General features: G+C 44.8%; 1 protein-coding gene across 7 annotated transcripts in view; it reads right to left on the reverse strand.

The window, feature by feature from the left end:
- SLC38A5 (solute carrier family 38 member 5) overlaps positions 1 to 18094 on the reverse strand; it is a 98644-nt gene that overhangs the window by 31896 nt on the left and 48654 nt on the right. The window contains exon 3 of one of the 7 annotated variants that reach the window (XM_069747879.1): positions 1763 to 1883. The exons of the other annotated variants lie outside the window; for them this stretch is intronic. The gene's annotated coding sequence lies outside the window, so the exon portion shown is untranslated. The remainder of the gene's footprint in view (positions 1 to 1762; positions 1884 to 18094) is intronic. 7 annotated transcript variants of the gene reach the window in all.

Below are 18094 nucleotides of genomic sequence, written 5' to 3' on the forward strand. Positions count from 1 at the left end.
CAGAGGACGCGATTAGTGCTCGCCGCCCTCTGCATGAACAGTCAGTGCAGAGGACGGGGAAAACACAGGGGCGGCCGTCGGTGAAACGCGGAGCAGGTGAATATAGCAAGTGCCGGTGGCCTGAGATTTGAGTATGTGATTTTTTTTTTTTTTTTTTTTTTAATCGCAGCAACAGCATATGGGGCAAATGTCTGTATGGAGCATCTTATGGGGCCATGTGCGGCGTTATATGGGGCAATTATCTGTATGGAGCATCTTATGGGGCCATGTGCAGCATTATATGGGGCAGTTATCTGTATGGGGCCATGTGCAGCATTATATGGGGAAAATATCTGTATGGAGCATCTTATGGGGCCATGTGCAGCATTATATGGGGCAAATATCTGTATGGAGCATATTATGAGGTCATAATCAGCATTTGCTGAGCATTGTACGGGGCAAATGTGTCTATGGAGCATCTTATTGGGCCATAATCAGCATTTGCTGTGCACTATACGGGGCAATGTGTCTATGGAGCATCTTATGGGGCCAGAATCCGCATTTGTGGAGCATTATATGGGGCATATTTTAATATGGAGCATCTTATGGGGCCATAATCAGCATTTGTGGAGAATTATATGGGGCGTATTTCAATATAGAGCATCTTATGGGGCCCATCATAAACTGTATGGAGCATTATATGGGGCGTATTTTGTATGGAGCATTATATGGGGCCCATCATGAATTGTGTGGCGCATTATATGGGGCTCCTGATTCAATATGGATATTCAAAAACACTTAACGTACTGATGTCTCCATTAATTTTACTTTTATTGGTATCTATTTTTATTTTTGACATTTACCAGTAGCTGCTGCATTTCCCACCCTAGGCTTATACTCGAGTCATTAAGTTTTCCCAGTTTTTTGTGGCAAAATTAGGGGTCTTGGCTTATACTCGGGTCGGCTTATACTCGAGTATATACGGTACATATGGAAGAGAGGAGTGTGAGGTGCTGCCGGAGGAGGCGACTATAAAGGAGAAAAGCTGCGCTTTATGTGCAAGATAATCATTATAATTTGTTATAACCACAGTTAGTTACAATGCCTGGGCAACGCCGGGCTCATCAGCTATTATATATATAAATAAGATGGCTGGGTTTACCATTGTGTGGTGTATTGCAGAGATATGACAGAAGGGACACAGATCTAGTGACTAATGGTGCGTAAGGTCACTCTCTATTTTAGTCACCTACTCTCAGGCTTGTCCAGTCAGCATGCCATAGAAGTCTATGGGGTGGAAAATCCTTTACTTGTAATGTTTCTTTAAGAGAAGGTTTTCTGTACGCATGTGATCCCATAAAACACCCAGGACCGGACTCCCATGAGGGATCGGAAATAAATGGAAAATCTGCAGATGTTTTGTGTGTGAGCAGATGTTTTGTGTGTGAGCTATTCCTGGATCATCAAACCCTTTCACACAGTATCTCCAGCCATGTCTTCCATTTCCAGAGACGTTCAAGAGCTTTTTTTAAGTCTAGTTACAATATTTATTCCCTATTGTTCTGCTTTTCAGTAATTGGGAATTTTTGAAGCAAGAGGCATTATTAGATCACCAATAACTAATACCTGCACTGTGGACTCATGACAACACTTCCTGCCACTTATAACAAAGAGATAACACTGAAGCAACAAAAGGGGCTTGACCAAACCAGACATCCCTTTTTTAAGGGTTCTTACCTAACTACCATATGTACCGTAAGTATGGTTTCAGCACAGTCTTCACCTTTTTTATGGTTTGTTCCCTGGCAGATGCCTGTAGTCTCTGCCACCATGAAGACCGCTGTCATGGATGGTGTCCACATGGTCACATTCGCCAGCTCTTCAGGCTAAGCCAGATATAAGAGCTAAGAAGAGAAAGATAGAATTGCACAGCCAGCAGATACAGCTACACTGCTGATAACATTAGAGGTCATCTTTTAGGAATGCTTTATCATAATTAACCAACATGCTTTGTAATAATCATCTTTTATAAGGAGATATATTCATATGTAGGTAAACTATCTCCTTTTCCAGAGCTGAATGGCCCCTTTACAGCTGTAAAATTAAAGTTCAGTCATCACTAACAGAAGCTTACTTCCAATTATCTATCTATTGAACTCCATACTCTATGCAGGGAGCTCCCCCTAGTGGTGGCTGCAGACAGAAACTTATGTATCTGTATACAGGGAGCTCCCCCTAGTGGTGGCTGCAGACAGAAACTTATGTATCTCTGTATACAGGGAGCTCCCCCTAGTGGTGGCTGCAGACAGAAACTTATGTATCTGTATACAGGGAGCTTCCCCTAGTGGTGGCTGCAGACAGAAACTTATGTATCTCTGTATACAGGGAGCTCCCCCTAGTGGTGGCTGCAGACAGAATCTTATCATTTATAACAGAAGAGTAAAAAAAATTGCCAATAAATTACAAAACAACATTATTTATCGAAAAATCTGTTACTAGCTTCCACATAAGAATTCATGTTATCACAAAAAAATTTACAGTATATGGTTTACAATGAAATTGTGACTACATCCATGGATACAATCAATGCCCGTGAGGAAGCGGTAATAATTACACGCGAAACGCGCATTGGGGTAAGGTGACCAGAATCCAGATGGGTCTCTTGCACATATGAGTAATTATTCCCTTTATTTAAAGGGCCACTGTCACCCCCTCCAGCCGTTATAAACTAAAAGAGCCACCTTGTGCAGCAGTAATGCTGCATTCTAACAAGGTGGCTCTTTTAGTTTTTGGTGCATGTATTCCCAAAATAAAGCGTTTTATAACTTCTCCAAAATACCTGTCTTTCACCAGGGAGGCAGGTCCTCACCCCCCTGCTTGAAACGCCACACTGCCATCACTCAAATATTCAGGGACTCCGGGCGCCGCCCCTCTGCGCTGTTTTCGCATGAAATCCGGCGCCTGCGCTGTGTAGTACTGTCTCGTGCAGGCGCAGTGAGCTCTGGACGTCTGACGTCACAGCCAGGCTTGCAGACTGCGCCTGTGCGGCCACCCACCTTGGTAATCCCAGCCCCGCAGTGTGTTATGCATTATGCACAGTGCGGGGCTGGGATTCCTGGGCATGCGCACTGCGTGTGTCAGCGGGGGACCTGGGTGAGTGGCTGACACACGCAGTGTAAAACGCTTCATTTTGGGAATACATGCACCAAAAACTAAAAGAGCCACCTTGTTAGAATGCAGCATTACTGCTGCACAAGGTGGCTCTTTTAGTTTATAACGGCTGGAGGGGGTGACAGTGGCCCTTTAATCACATTTTATCTTGCATGAACTCACAGAGATGTATAGTGATTAAATTATCACTAATTTAATTGCACTATTGTTAATCACTATATATCTGAGATATATTCACTCATTTGGTAGTAATTAACATATATGCTGTCCATTTGTAGAAATCTCTTGATTTTGTGGCAATTACGGTACGTATGTCCCGTCCTGTATTCCTGGTTCATTCATTGTATCCATGGATGTAGTCACAATTTCATTGTAAACCATTTACTGTAAATTATTTTGTGACAACATGAATTCTTATGTGGAAGCTAGAGACAGATTTTTCAATAAATGTTTTTTTGTAATTTATTGGCTATTTTTTGACTCTTCTCTTTCTCCTGTTATAAAGCATTGCTTTTGAGTCGCCATTTGATCTATGTATATGGCATAGTTTATGACTGATATTATTTTGTTTACAGAATCTTATCATGTATTTCTGTATACAGGGAGCTCCCCCTAGTGGTGGTTGCAGGCAGGATCTTATCATGTATCTTTGTATTCAGGGAGCTCCCCCTAGTGGTGGCTGCAGACAGAATCTTATCATATATCTCTGTATACAGGGAGCTCCCCCTTGTGGTGGCTGCAGACAGAATCTTATCATATATCTCTGTATACAGGGAGCTCCCCCTAGTGGTGGCTGCAGACAGAATCTTATCATGTATCTCTGTATACAGGGAGCTCCCCCTAGTGGTGGCTGCAGACAGAATCTTATCATGTATCTCTGTATACAGGGAGCTCCCCCTAGTGGTGACTGCAGACAGAATCTTATCATATATCTCTATACAGGGAGCTCCCCCTAGTGGTGGCTGCAGACAGAATCTTATCATGTATCTCTGTATACAGGGAGCTCCCCCTGGTGGTGACTGCAGACAGAATCTTATCATATATCTCTATACAGGGAGCTCCCCCTAGTGGTGGCTGCAGACAGAATCTTATCATATATCTCGGTATACAGGGGAGCTCCCCCTAGTGGTGGCTGCAGACAGAATCTTATCATATACAGTCATGGCCAAAAGTATTGACACCCCTGCAATTCTGTCAGATAATACTAATTTTCTTCCTGAAAATGATTGCAAACACAAATTATTTGGTATTATTATCTTCATTTAATTTGTCTTAAATGAAAAAACACAAAAGAGAATGAAGCAAAAAGCAAAACATTGATCATTTCACACAAAACTCCAAAAATGGGCCAGACAAAAGTATTGGCACCTTCAGCCTAATACTTGGTTGCACAACCTTTAGCCAAAATAACTGCGACCAACCGCTTCCGGTAACCATCAATGAGTTTCGTACAATGCTCTGCTGGAATTTTAGACCATTCTTCTTTGGCAAACTGTTCCAGGTCCCTGATATTTGAAGGGTGCCTTCTCCAAGCTGCCATTTTTAGATCTCTCCACAGGTGTTCTATGGGATTCAGGTCTGGACTCATTGCTGGCCACCTTAGAAGTCTCCAGTTCTCCAGTGCTTTCTCTCAAACCCTTTTCTAGTGCTTTTTGAAGTGTGTTTTGGGTCATTGTCCTGCTGGAAGACCCATGACCTCTGAGGGAGACCCAGCTTTCTCACACTGGGCCCTACATTATGCTGCAAAATTTGTTCGTAGTCTTCAGACATCATAATGCCATGCACACGGTCAAGCAGTCCAGTGCCAGAGGCAGCAGAGCAACCCCAAAACATCAGGGAACCTCCGCCATGTTTGACTGTAGGGACCGTGTTCTTTTGAATGCCTCTTTTTTTTTCTCCTGTAAACTCTAAGTTGATGCCTTTGCCCAAAAAGCTCTACTTTTGTCTCATCTGACCAGAGAACATTCTTCCAAAACGTTTTAGGCTTTTTCAGGTAAGTTTTGGCAAACTCCAGCCTGGCTTTTTTATGTCTCGGGGTAAGAAGTGGGGTCTTCCAGGGTCTCCTACCATACAGTCCCTTTTCATTCAGACGCCGACGGATAGTACGGGTTGACACTGTTGTACCCTCGGACTGCAGGGCAGCTTGAACTTGTTTGGATGTTAGTCGAGGTTCTTTATCCAACATCCGCACAATCTTGCGTTGAAATCTCTTGTAAATTTTTCTTTTCCGTCCACATCTAGGGAGGATAGCCACAGTGCCATGGGCTTTAAACTTCTTGATGACACTGCGCACGGTAGACACAGGAACATTCAGGTCTTTGGAGATGAACTTGTAGCCTTGAGATTGCTCATACTTCCTCACAATTTGGTTTCTCAAGTCCTCAGACAGTTCTTTGGTCTTCTTTCTTTTCTCCATGCTCAATGTGGTACACACAAGACACAGGACAGAGGTTGAGTCAACTTTAATCCATGTCAACTGGCTGCAAATATGATTTAGTTATTGCCAACACCTGTTAGGTGCCACAGGTAAGTTACAGGTGCTGTTAATTACATAAATTAGAGAAGCATCACATGATTTTTCGAACAGTGCCAATACTTTTGTCCACCCCCTTTTTTATGTTTGGTGTGGAATTATATCCAATTTGGCTTTAGGACAATTCTTTTTGTGTTTTTTCATTTAAGACAAATTAAATGAAGATAATAATACCAAATAATTTGTGTTTGCAATCATTTTCAGGAAGAAAATTAGTATTATTTGCCAGAATTGCAGGGGTGTCAATACTTTTGGCCATGACTGTATCTCTGTATACAGGGAGCTCCCCCTAGTGGTGGCTTCAGACAGAATCTTATCATGTATCTCTGTATACAGGGAGCTCCCCCTAGTGGTGACTGCAGACAGAATCTTATCATATATCTCTGTATACAGGGAGCTCCCCCTAGTGGTGACTGCAGACAGAATCTTATGTATCTCTGTATACAGGGAGCTCCCCCTAGTGGTGGCTGCAGACAGAATCTTATCATATATCTCTGTATACAGGGAGCTCCCCCTAGTGGTGACTGCAGACAGAATCTTATGTATCTCTGTATACAGGGAGCTCCCCCTAGTGGTGGCTGCAGACAGAATCTTATCATATATCTCTGTATACAGGGAGCCCCCCTAGTGGAGGCTGCAGACAGAATCTTATCATATATCTCTGTATACAGGGAGCTCCCCCTAGTGGTGGCTGCAGACAGAATGTTATCATGTATCTCTGTATACAGGGAGCTCTCCCTAGAGGTGGCTGCAGACTGTATCTTATCATGTATCTCTGTATACAGAGAACTCCCCCTAGTGGTGGATGCAGACAGAATGTCATCATGTATCTCTGTATACAGGGAGCTCCCACTAGTGGTGGCTGCAGACAGAATCATATCATCTATCTGTATACAGGGAGCTCCCGCTAGTGGTGGCTGCAGACAGAATGTTATCTATTAGGCTGTGTGCACATGTTGCAGATTTTTCGCTATAAAATCGCGAAAAAACTCATACATTATGCATCCCATCATTTAGAATGCATTCCGCAATTTTTGTGCACATGATGCGTTTTTTTCCGTGAAAATAACGCATCGTGGTAAAAAACGCAGCATGTTCATTAATTTTGCAGATTTCCCACTATATTATTGCATTGGGAACCTCCGGAAAAATCCGCAAAAAAAACACACCAAAAACGCGGTAAAAACGCGAGAAAAACATGCTGATTTCTTGCAGAAAATGTCCGGTTTTGCCGAGGAAATTTCTGCAAGAAATCCTGAACGTGTGCACATAGCCTAAGTGATGAGCGAATATACTCGTTACTCGAGATTTCCAGAGCGCGATCGGGTGACCTCTGAGTATTTTTTAGTGCTCGGAGATTTAGTTTTCCTCACCTCAGCTGAATGATTTACAGCTATTAGCCAGCTTGATCACATATGGGGACTCCCTAGCAACCAGGCAACCCCCACATGTACTTATGCTGGCTAATAGATGTAAATCATTCAGCTGCAGCGAAGAAAACTAAATCTCCGAGTACTAAAAAATACTCGGAGGACACCCGAGCATGCTCGAGAAATCTCGAGTAACGAGTATATTCGCTCATCACTATTATCTATATACAGGGAGCTCCCCCTAGTGGTGGCTGCAGACAGAATCTTATCAGGACCCAGACTTCAAGGTTGGACTTCAGAAAGGCAGATCTTAATGGACTAAGAAAGCGAGTAGAAAAGTTTGATGGATTGGCTGGATGTTCTAAAAAGGACAGGAATGTCCAAGAAGGATGGAAGATTTTGTTAAATGACATTCTCACTGCACAATCGATAACAATCCTGAAAATGAGTAAGAATTGGAAGCATTAGAGAGACCAGGATGGATAAACACAAAACTTAATCACTTTATAAAAAGAAATGTATATTAAATGGAAAGACGAGAGCATATCTGAAGAAGAATATAATGCTGTCTACAGGCAATGCAGTGCAAGAGTTAGAAGATCTAGGGTATGTGCAGACGTTCAGGAAGTGGCAGTGCTTTGGACGCAGCACATGTCCGCTGCCTCCAAAGCGCTGCCGGCTCTTGAGCGCAGGCAAATCTGCATGTGTTCATTGAACCGTGTGGAGTAACTGCATTCAATACAGTGTATGGGTGAAATTTATCTTGCAGAGGCTCGCGTCTCCGAAAGATAAATAGACGTGCTGCAGTCTGGAAAATGCGCCGCACGTCCGTATCCGCAGGTGATCCACAGGCATCTGGGCACACATAGTGGCTATGGGACTTCTTGAAATCCCATCCACTATGCTGTAACATCTGGATGCCGTGCAGTTACACAGCATCCAACCCACAGCGTTTACTGATCATATGCACATACCCTTAAAGCCAGTAATGAAGTAAAGCTTGCAAAGGAGACCAAAAGCAGTATAAAAGGTTTTGGGGGGTATGTCAAAATCAAAAGAATAGTCAAAGATTATATAGGTTTTTTGCATGATGAAGAGGGTGAAGTGGTCAAAAATGATGTTGAGAAGGCTGAACTTTTAAATTTCTATTTTCTTCTGTATACTCTAAGAAAGCAAATGTAATATCAACTGATCATCAAAAGGAATAAAAAAAAACCCACACTGTCTATAAACAGAGACATGGTGAGGGAACACTTAGCTAATTTACATGAATTTAAATTTCCTGGTCCAGATGAACTACATCCTAGAGTATTGAAAGAGTTAGCAGAGGAAGTTGCAGAACTAATTTCCTTCTATAATGGAATTACTGACTGGGTGGATCAGGGAAATGTGGTAGATATTTGACTTCAGTAAAGCATTTGATAAAGTATCTCATACTATCCTTATTGAGAAAATGTGCAAGTACGGGATTGACAAGGCTACGGTTAGGTGGATTCATAACTGATTCATTGATTGTATTGGAAGTGTTTCAAGTCGGCTACCACAAGGCTCTCTCCTGGTCCCAGTGTTAAACATTTTTATAAATGATCTAGATGAGAGAACTGAAGGTAAATTAATCAAATTTGCAGATGATGCAAAGTTGGAGAGATAGCTAAGGCCGGGTTCACACTGCGTTAGCAGCAGCCCGTTCAGCACATACGCTAATGGGCTGCTGTAATGCAAGCGCCAACGTTTGCATCGCGCTAGCGCAGATAGAGCATCTGCTAGCTCTATCTGCGCTAGCAGTGACGGATCCGGAAACGCTGCAGCCTGCGTCTCAGGGTCCGTCACTCAATGACGGCACATCCCTAGCGCACGCCCATTGTGGGCGTGTGCTAGCGATGCGTCCGACATTGCTTTCAATGGCAGCGTTAACGGACTACGTTACACCGCGTTATGCCGCGGTGTAACGTAGTCCGTTTAACAGACCACCATAACGCAGTGTGAACCTAGCCTAACACTAGAGAAGACCAACAAAGGATTCAGAAGGCTCTAGATAAGCTTGAACAATGGACATAATCTTATCATGTATCTCTGTATGTAGACAGCTCCTGCAAACAGGATCTTATCATTTATCTCTGTATACAGGGAGCTCCCCCTAGTGGTGGCTGCAGGCAGGATTTTATCATGTATCTCTGTATGTAGACAGCTCCATCTAGTGGTGACTGCAGACAGGATCTTATCATGTATCTCTGTATACAGGGAGCTCCACCTAGTGGTGGCTGCAGACAAATTTATGCTGACAGAATCTTATCATATATCTGAATACAGGGAGCTCCCTCTAGTGGTGGCTGCAGACAGAATTTTATCATGTATCTGTATACAGGGAGCTCTGTTGTGAATTCTGTTGTCGAACTCCCTCCTGTGGTCGTGAATGGTACTTTGGCGAGTTCTGTCTATGGGCTCCCTCTGGTGGCTATGAGTGAAGCTGCTGCTTCTGAGGTTCCTTACACAGGTGACGTGGTTTATCCTTTGGTTGGCTGCTCTATTTAACTCCTCTCAGATCGTTACTCCATTCCAGCTGTCAATGTTTTTGCATTGATTCAGTTCGCTCCTGGATCTCTCTGGTGACCTGCCTTCTCCTGCAGAAGCTAAGTTCCTGATAGTCATTATTTGTTCACTGTTTTCTTGTCCAGCTGGTTATCATGATTTTGTCTTGCTAGCTGGAAGCTCTGGGATGCAGAGTGGCCCCTCTGCACCGTGAGTCGGTGCGGAGGTCTTTTTTGCACACTCTGCGTCGTCTTTTGTAGGTTTTTGTGCTGATCGCAAAGTTACCTTTCCTATCCTCTGTCTATTTAGTAAGTCTAGCCTCCCTTTGCTGAAACCTGTTTCATCTCTGCGTTTGTGACTTCCATCTTTACTCACAATCAATATATGTGGGGGGCTTCCTTTACCTTTGGGGAATTTCTCTGAGGCAAGGTAGGCTTTATTTTCTGTCTCTGGGGCTAGATGGCTCTTAGGCTGTGACGAGGCGCCTGGGTCTGGTCAGGAGCGCTCCACGGCTATTTTTGGTGTGTGTGATAGGATTAGGGCTTGCGGTCAGCAGAGCTCCCACATCCCAGAGCTCGTCCTGTATGAGGTTTAACTATCAGGTCATTCCGGGTGCTCCTAACCACCAGGTCATAACAGAGCTCCCCCTAGTGGTGGCTGCAGTCAGAATCTTATCATGTATTTTTGTATACAGGGATATCCCGCTAGTGGTGACTGCAGACAGAATTTTATGTATCTCTGTATACAGGGAGCTCCCCCTAGTGGTGGCTGTAGACAGAATCTTATCTGTATGCAGGGAGCTCCCCCTAGTGGTGTCTGCAGACAGAATCTTATCTGTATAGAGGGAGCTCCCCCTAGTGGTGTCTGCAGACAGAATCTTATCTGTATGCAGGGAGCTCCCCCTAGTGGTGTCTGCAGACAGAATCTTATCTGTATACAGAGAGCTCCCCTAGTGGTGTCTGCAGACTGAATCTGATCTGTATACAGGGAGCTCCCCCTAGTGGTGGCTGCAGGCAGAATCTTATCTGTGTATACAGGGAGCTCCCCCTAGTGGTGTCTGCAGACAGAATCTTATCTGTATACAGGGAGCTCCCCCTAGTGGTGTCTGCAGACAGAATCTTATCTGTATACAGGGAGCTCCCCCTAGTGGTGGCTGCAGGCAGAATCTTATCTGTGTATACAGGGAGCTCCCCCTAGTGGTGTCTGCAGACAGAATCTTATCTGTATACAGGGAGCTCCTGCTAGTGGTGGCTGCAGGCAGAATCTTATCTGTATACAGGGAGCTCCCCCTAGTGGTGGCTGCAGGCAGAGTCTTATTGTGTATCTCTATGTCTAGGGAGCTGCCCCTAGTGGTGTCTGCAGACAGAATCTTATCTGTATACAGGGAGCTCCCCCTAGTGGTGGCTGCAGACAGAATCTTATCTGTATACAGGGAGCTCCCCCTAGTGGTGGCTGCAGACAGAATCTTATCTGTATACAGGGAGCTCCCCCTAGTGGTGGCTGCAGACAGAATCTTATCTGTATACAGGGAGCTCCCCCTAGTGGTGGCTGCAGACAGAATCTTATCTGTATACAGAGAGCTCCCCCTAGTGGTGGCTGCAGACAGAATCTTATCTGTATACAGGGAGCTCCCCCTAGTGGTGGCTGCAGACAGAATCTTATCTGTATACAGGGAGCTCCCCCTAGTGGTGGCTGCAGACAGAATCTTATCTGTATACAGGGAGCTCCCTCTAGTGGTGGCTGCAGGCAGAATCTTATCGTGTATCTCTATGTCTAGGGAGCTGCCCCTAGTGGTGGCTGTGGATAGCATTTTGGAGCTCTGTTACTCTATACATACAGTGGAGCAAAAAAGTATTTAGTCAGTCAGCAATAGTGCAAGTTCCACCACTTAAAAAGATGAGAGGCGTCTGTAATTTACATCATAGGTAGACCTCAACTATGGGAGACAAACTGAGAAAAAAAAATACAGAAAATCACATTGTCTGTTTTTTTAACATTTTTTTTGCATATTATGGTGGAAAATAAGTATTTGGTCAGAAACAAACAATCAAGATTTCTGGCTCTCACAGACCTGTATCTTCTTCTTTAAGAGTCTCCTCTTTCCTCCACTCATTACCTGTAGTAATGTCACTTGTTTAAACTTGTTATCAGTATAAAAAGACACCTGTGCACACCCTCAAACAGTCTGACTCCAAACTCCACTATGGTGAAGACCAAAGAGCTGTCAAAGGACGCTAGAAACAAAATTGTAGCCCTGCACCAGGCTGGGAAGACTGAATCTGCAATAGCCAACCAGCTTGGAGTGAAGAAATCAACAGTGAGAGCAATAATTAGAAAATGGAAGACATACAAGACCACTGATAATCTCCCTCGATCTGGGGCTCCATGCAAAATCCCACCCTGTGGGGTCAGAATGATCACAAGAACGGTGAGCAAAAATCCCAGAACCACGCGGGGGGACCTAGTGAATGAACTGCAGAGAGCTGGGACCAATGTAACAAGGCCTACCATAAGTAACACACTACGCCACCATGGACTCAGATCCTGCAGTGCCAGACGTGTCCCACTGCTTAAGCCAGTACATGTCCGGGCCCGTCTGAAGTTTGCTAGAGAGCATTTGGATGATCCAGAGGAGTTTTGGGAGAATGTCCTATGGTCTGATGAAACCAAACTGGAACTGTTTGGTAGAAACACAACTTGTCGTGTTTGGAGGAAAAAGAATACTGAGTTGCATCCATCAAACACCATACCTACTGTAAAGCATGGTGGTGGAAACATCATGCTTTGGGGCTGTTTCTCTGCAAAGGGGCCAGGACGACTGATCCGGGTACATGAAAGAATGAATGGGGCCATGTATCGTGAGATTTTGAGTGCAAACCTCCTTCCATCAGCAAAGGCATTGAAGATGAAACGTGGCTGGGTCTTTCAACATGACAATGATCCAAAGCACACCACCAGGGCAACGAAGGAGTGGCTTCGTAAGAAGCATTTCAAGGTCCTGGAGTGGCCTAGCCAGTCTCCAGATCTCAACCCTATAGAAAACCTTTGGAGGGAGTTGAAAGTCCGTGTTGCCAAGCGAAAAGCCAAAAACATCACTGCTCTAGAGGAGATCTGCATGGAGGAATGGGCCAACATACCAACAACAGTGTGTGGCAACCTTGTGAAGACTTACAGAAAACGTTTGACCTCTGTCATTGCCAACAAAGGATATATTACAAAGTATTGAGATGAAATTTTGTTTCTGACCAAATACTTATTTTCCACCATAATATGCAAAAAAAATGTTAAAAAAACAGACAATGTGATTTTCTGGATTTTTTTTTCTCAGTTTGTCTCCCATAGTTAAGGTCTACCTATGATGTAAATTACAGACGCCTCTCATCTTTTTAAGTGGTGGAACTTGCACTATTGCTGACTGACTAAATACTTTTTTGCCCCACTGTATATTTTTATGAAATTTGCACATAATTATAAACCTAAAAATAACATGAAATGGGGGTGGTCACTCTTGATTTAACCCCTTCCCGACCCATGACGCCACGTAGGCGTCATGAAAGTCGGTGCCAATCCGACCCATGACGCCTATGCGGCGTCATGGAAAGATCGCGTCCCTGCAGGCCGGGTGAAAGGGTTAACTCCCATTTCACCCGATCTGCAGGGACAGGGGGAGTGGTAGTTTAGCCCAGGGGGGTGGCTTCACCCCCTCGTGGCTACGATCGCTCTGATTGGCTGTTGAAAGTGAAACTGCCAATCAGAGCGATTTGTAATATTTCACCTATTATAACGGGTGAAATATTACAATCCAGCCATGGCCGATGCTGAAATATCATCGGCCATGGCTGGAAATACTAATGTGCCCCCACCCCACCCCACCGATCGCCCCCCCAGCCCCCCGATCTGGCCGGTACACTGCTCCGGCTCCCCTCCGTCCTGTGCTCCGCTCCCCCCCGTGCTCTTGTCCGCTCCCCCCGTGCTCCAATCACCCCCCCGTGCTCCAATCACCCCCCCTGCACTCCGATCCACCCCCCCCGTGCTCCGTTCCACCCCCCGTGCTCCATTCCAGCCCCCCCCGTGCTCCGTTCCACGCCCCCGGTGCTCCGTTCCACCCCTCCCGCGCTCCGATTCCCCCCCCCCCCCCGTTCTCCGATTCCCCCCCCCCGTGGTCCCCCCCCCACCCCATCATACTTACCGATCCAGCCGAGGTCCCGTCCGTCTTCTCCCTGGGCGCAGCCATCTTCCAAAATGGCGGGCGCATGCGCAGTGCGCCCGCCGAATCTGCCGGCCGGCAGATTCGTTCCAAAGTGCATTTTGATCACTGAGATATAATCTATCTCAGTGATCAAAATAAAAAAAATAATAAATGACCCCCCCCCTCTTTGTCACCCCCATAGGTAGGGACAATAAAAAAATAAAGAAATTTTTTTTTTTCCACTAATGTTAGAATAGGGGTAGGGGTAGGGTTAGGGTTAGGGCTAGGGTTAGGGCTAGGGTTAGGGCTAGGGTTAGGGCTAGGGTTAGGGTTTCGGTATGTGCACACGTATTCTGGTCCTCTGCGGATTTTTCCGCTGCGGATTTGATAAATCCGCAGTGCTAAACCGCTGCGGATTTATGGCGGATTTACCGCGTTTTTTTCTGCGCATTTCACTGCGGTTTTACAACTGCGATTTTATATTGGAGCAGTTGTAAAACCGCTGCGGAATCCGCACAAAGAAGTGACATGCTGCGGAATGTAAACCGCTGCGTTTCCGTGCAGTTTTTCCGCAGCATGTGTACAGCGATTTTTGTTTCCCATAGGTTTACATTGAACTGTAAACTCATGGGAAACTGCTGCGGATCCGCAGCGTTTTCCGCAGCGTGTGCACATACCTTTAGAATTAGGCTATGTGCACACGGTGCAGATTTGGCTGCGGATTCGCAGCAGTGTTCCATCAGGTTTACAGTACCATGTAAACATATGAAAAACCAAATCCGCTGTGCCCATGGTGCGGAAAATACCGAGCGGAAACGCTGCGTTGTATTTTCCGCAGCATGTCAATTCTTTGTGCAGATTCCGCAGCGTTTTACACCTGTTCCTCAATAGGAATCCGCAGGTGAAATCCGCACAAAAAACACTGGAAATCCGCTGAAAATCCGCTGAAAATCCGCAGGTAAAACGCAGTGCCTTTTACCTGCGGATTTTTCAAAAATGGTGCGGAAATATCTCACACGAATCCGCAACGTTGGCACATAGCCTTAGGGTTAGGGTTGGAATTAGGGTTGTGGTTAGGGTTAGGGGTGTGTTGGGGTTAGGGGTGTGTTGGAGTTAGGGTTGTGATTAGGGTTATGGCTACAGTTGGGATTAGGGTTAGGGGTGTGTTGGGGTTAGTGTTGGAGGTAGAATTGAGGGGTTACCACTGTTTAGGCACATCAGGGGTCTCCAAACGCAACATGGCGCCACCATTGATTCCAGCCAATCTCGTATTCAAAAAGTCAAATGGTGCTCCCTCACTTCCGAGCCCTGAAGTGCGCCCAAACAGTGGTTTACCCCCACATATGGGGTACCAGCATACTCAAGACAAACTGCGCAACAATTACTGGGGTCCAATTTCTCCTGTTACCCTTGTGAATTTAAAAAAATGCTTGCTAAAACATAATTTTTGAGGAAAGAAAAATGATTTTTTATTTTCACGGCTCTGCGTTGTAAACGTCTGTGAAGCACTTGGGGGTTCAAAGTGCTCAACACATATCTAGATAAGTTCCTTGGGGGGTCTAGTTTCTAAAATGGTGTCATTTCTGGGGGTTTCTACTGTTTAGGGACACCAGGGGCTCTGCAAACGCAACGTGACACCCGTAGACCATTCCATCAAAGTCTGCATTTCAAAAGTCACTACTTCCCTTCTGAGCCCCGACGTGTGCCCAAACAGTGGTTTACCCCCACTCATGGGGTATCAGCGTACTCAGGAGAAACTGGACAACAACTTTTGAGGTCCAATTTCTCCTGTAACCCTTGGGAAAATAAAAAATTCTGGGCTAAATAATTATTTTTGGAGAAAGAAAACGTATTTATTATTTTCACGGCTCTGCATTATAAACTTCTATGAAGCACTTGGGGGTTCAAAGTGCTCACCACACATCTAGATAAGTTCCTTTCGGGGTCAAGTTTCCAAAATGGGGTCACTTGTGGGGGGTTTCTACTGTTTAGGCACATCAGGGGCTCTACAAACGCAACGTGACGCCCGCAGAGCATTCCATCAAAGTCTGCTTTTCCAAACGTCACTACTTCACTTCCGAGCCTCGGCATGTGCCCAAACAGTGGTTTACCCCCACATATGGGGTATCAGCGTACTCAGGAGAAACTGGACAACAACTTTTGGGGTCCAATTTCTTCTGTAACCCTTGGGAAAATAAAAAATTCTTGGCTAAATAATTATTTTTGAGGAAAGAAAACGTATTTATTATTTTCACGGCTCTGCATTATAAACTTCTATGAAGCACTTGGGGGTTCAAAGTGCTCACCACACATCTAGATAAGTTCCTTTGGGGGTCTAGTTTCCAAAATGGGGTCACTTGTGGGGGGTTTCTACTGTTAAGCCACATCAGGGGCTCTGCAAACGCAACGTGACGCCCACAGAGCATTCCATCAAAGTCTGCATTTCAAAACGTCACTACTTCACTTCCGAGCCCCGGCATGTGCCCAAACAGTGATTTACCCCCACATATGGGGTATCAGCGTACTCAGGAGAAACTGGACAACAACTTTTGGGGTCAAATTTCTCCTGTTACCCTTGGGAAAATAAAAAATTGCAGGCTAAAAGATCATTTTTGAGAAAATAATTTTTTTTTTATTTTCATGGCTCTGCGTTATAAACTTCTGTGAAGCACTTGGGGGTTCAAAGTCCTCACCACACATCTAGATTAGTTCCTTTGGGGGTCTAGTTTCTAAAATGGTGTCATTTCTAGGGGATCTCCAATGTTTAGGCACACAGGGGCTCTCCAAACGTGACATGGTGTCCGCTAATGATTGGAGCTAATTTTCCATTTAAAAAGCCAAATGGCGTGCCATCCCTTCCAAGCCCTGCCGTGCGCCCAAACAGTGGTCTACCCCCACATATGGAGTATCAGCATACTCAGGACAAACTGGACAACAATATTTGGGGTCCAATTTCTCCTATTATCCTTGGCAAAATAGGAAATTCCAGGCTAAAAAATCATTTTTGAGGAAAGAAAAATTATTTTTTATTTTCATGGCTCTGCGTTCTAAACTTCTGTGAAGCACCTGGGGGTTTAAAGTGCTCAATATGCATCTAGATAAGTTCCTTGGGGGGTCTAGTTTCCAAAATGGGGTCACTTGTGGGGGAGCTCCAATGTTTAGGCACACAGGGGCTCTCCAAACGCGACATGGTGTCCGCTAACAATTGGAGCTAATTTTCCATTCAAAAAGTCAAATGGCGCGCCTTCCCTTCCGAGCCCTGCCGAGTGCCCAAACAGTGGTTTACCCCCACATATGAGGTATCGACATACTCGGGAGAAATTGCCCAACAAATTTTATGATCCATTTTATCCTACTGCCCATGTGAAAATGAAAAAATTGAGGCGAAAAGAATTTTTTTGTGAAAAAAAAGTACTTTTTCATTTTTACAGATCAATTTGTGAAGCACCTGAGGGTTTAAAGTGCTCACTAGGCATCTAAATAAGTTCCTTGGGGGGTCTAGTTTCCAAAATGGGGTCACTTGTGGGGTGCGCCAATGTTTAGGCACACAGGAGCTATCCAAACGCGACATGGTGTCCGCTAACGATGGAAATAATTTTTCATTCAAAAAGTCAAATGGCGCTCCTTCCCTTCTGAGCCTTACCATGTGCCCAAACAGTGGTTTTCCCCCACATGTGAGGTATTGGTGTACTCAGGAGAAATTTCCCAACACATTTTAGGATCCATTTTATCCTGTTGCCCATGTGAAAATGAAAAAATTGAGGCTAAAAGAATTTTTTTGTGAAAAAAAAGTACTTTTTCATTTTTACGGATCAATTTGTGAAGCACCTGGGGGTTCAAAGTGCTCACTATGCATCTAGATAAGTTCCTTGGGATGTCTAGTTTCCAAAATGGGGTCACTTGTGGGGGAGCTCCAATTTTTAGGCACACGGGGGCTCTCCAAACGTGACATGGTGTCCGCTAAAGAGTGGAGCCAATTTTTGATTCAAAAAGTCAAATGGCGCTCCTTCCCTTCCAAGCCCTGCCGTGCGCCCAAACAGTGGTTTACCCCCACATATGAGGTATCAGCGTACTCAGGACAAATTGGACAACAACTTTCGTGGTTCAGTTTCTCCTTTTACCATTGGGAAAATAAAAAAATTGTTGCTAAAAGATAATTTTTGTGACTAAAAAGTTAAATGTTCATTTTTTCCTTCCATGTTGCTTCTGCTGCTGTGAAGCACCTGAAGGGTTAATAAACTTCTTGAATGTGGTTTTGAGTACCTTGAGGGGTGCAGTTTTTAGAATGGTGTCACTTTTGGGTATTTTCAGCCATATAGACCC

Source organism: Ranitomeya imitator, chromosome 2, assembly GCF_032444005.1.
Source record: "Ranitomeya imitator isolate aRanImi1 chromosome 2, aRanImi1.pri, whole genome shotgun sequence".
In the NCBI taxonomy this organism is placed as follows: Eukaryota; Metazoa; Chordata; class Amphibia; order Anura; family Dendrobatidae; genus Ranitomeya; species Ranitomeya imitator.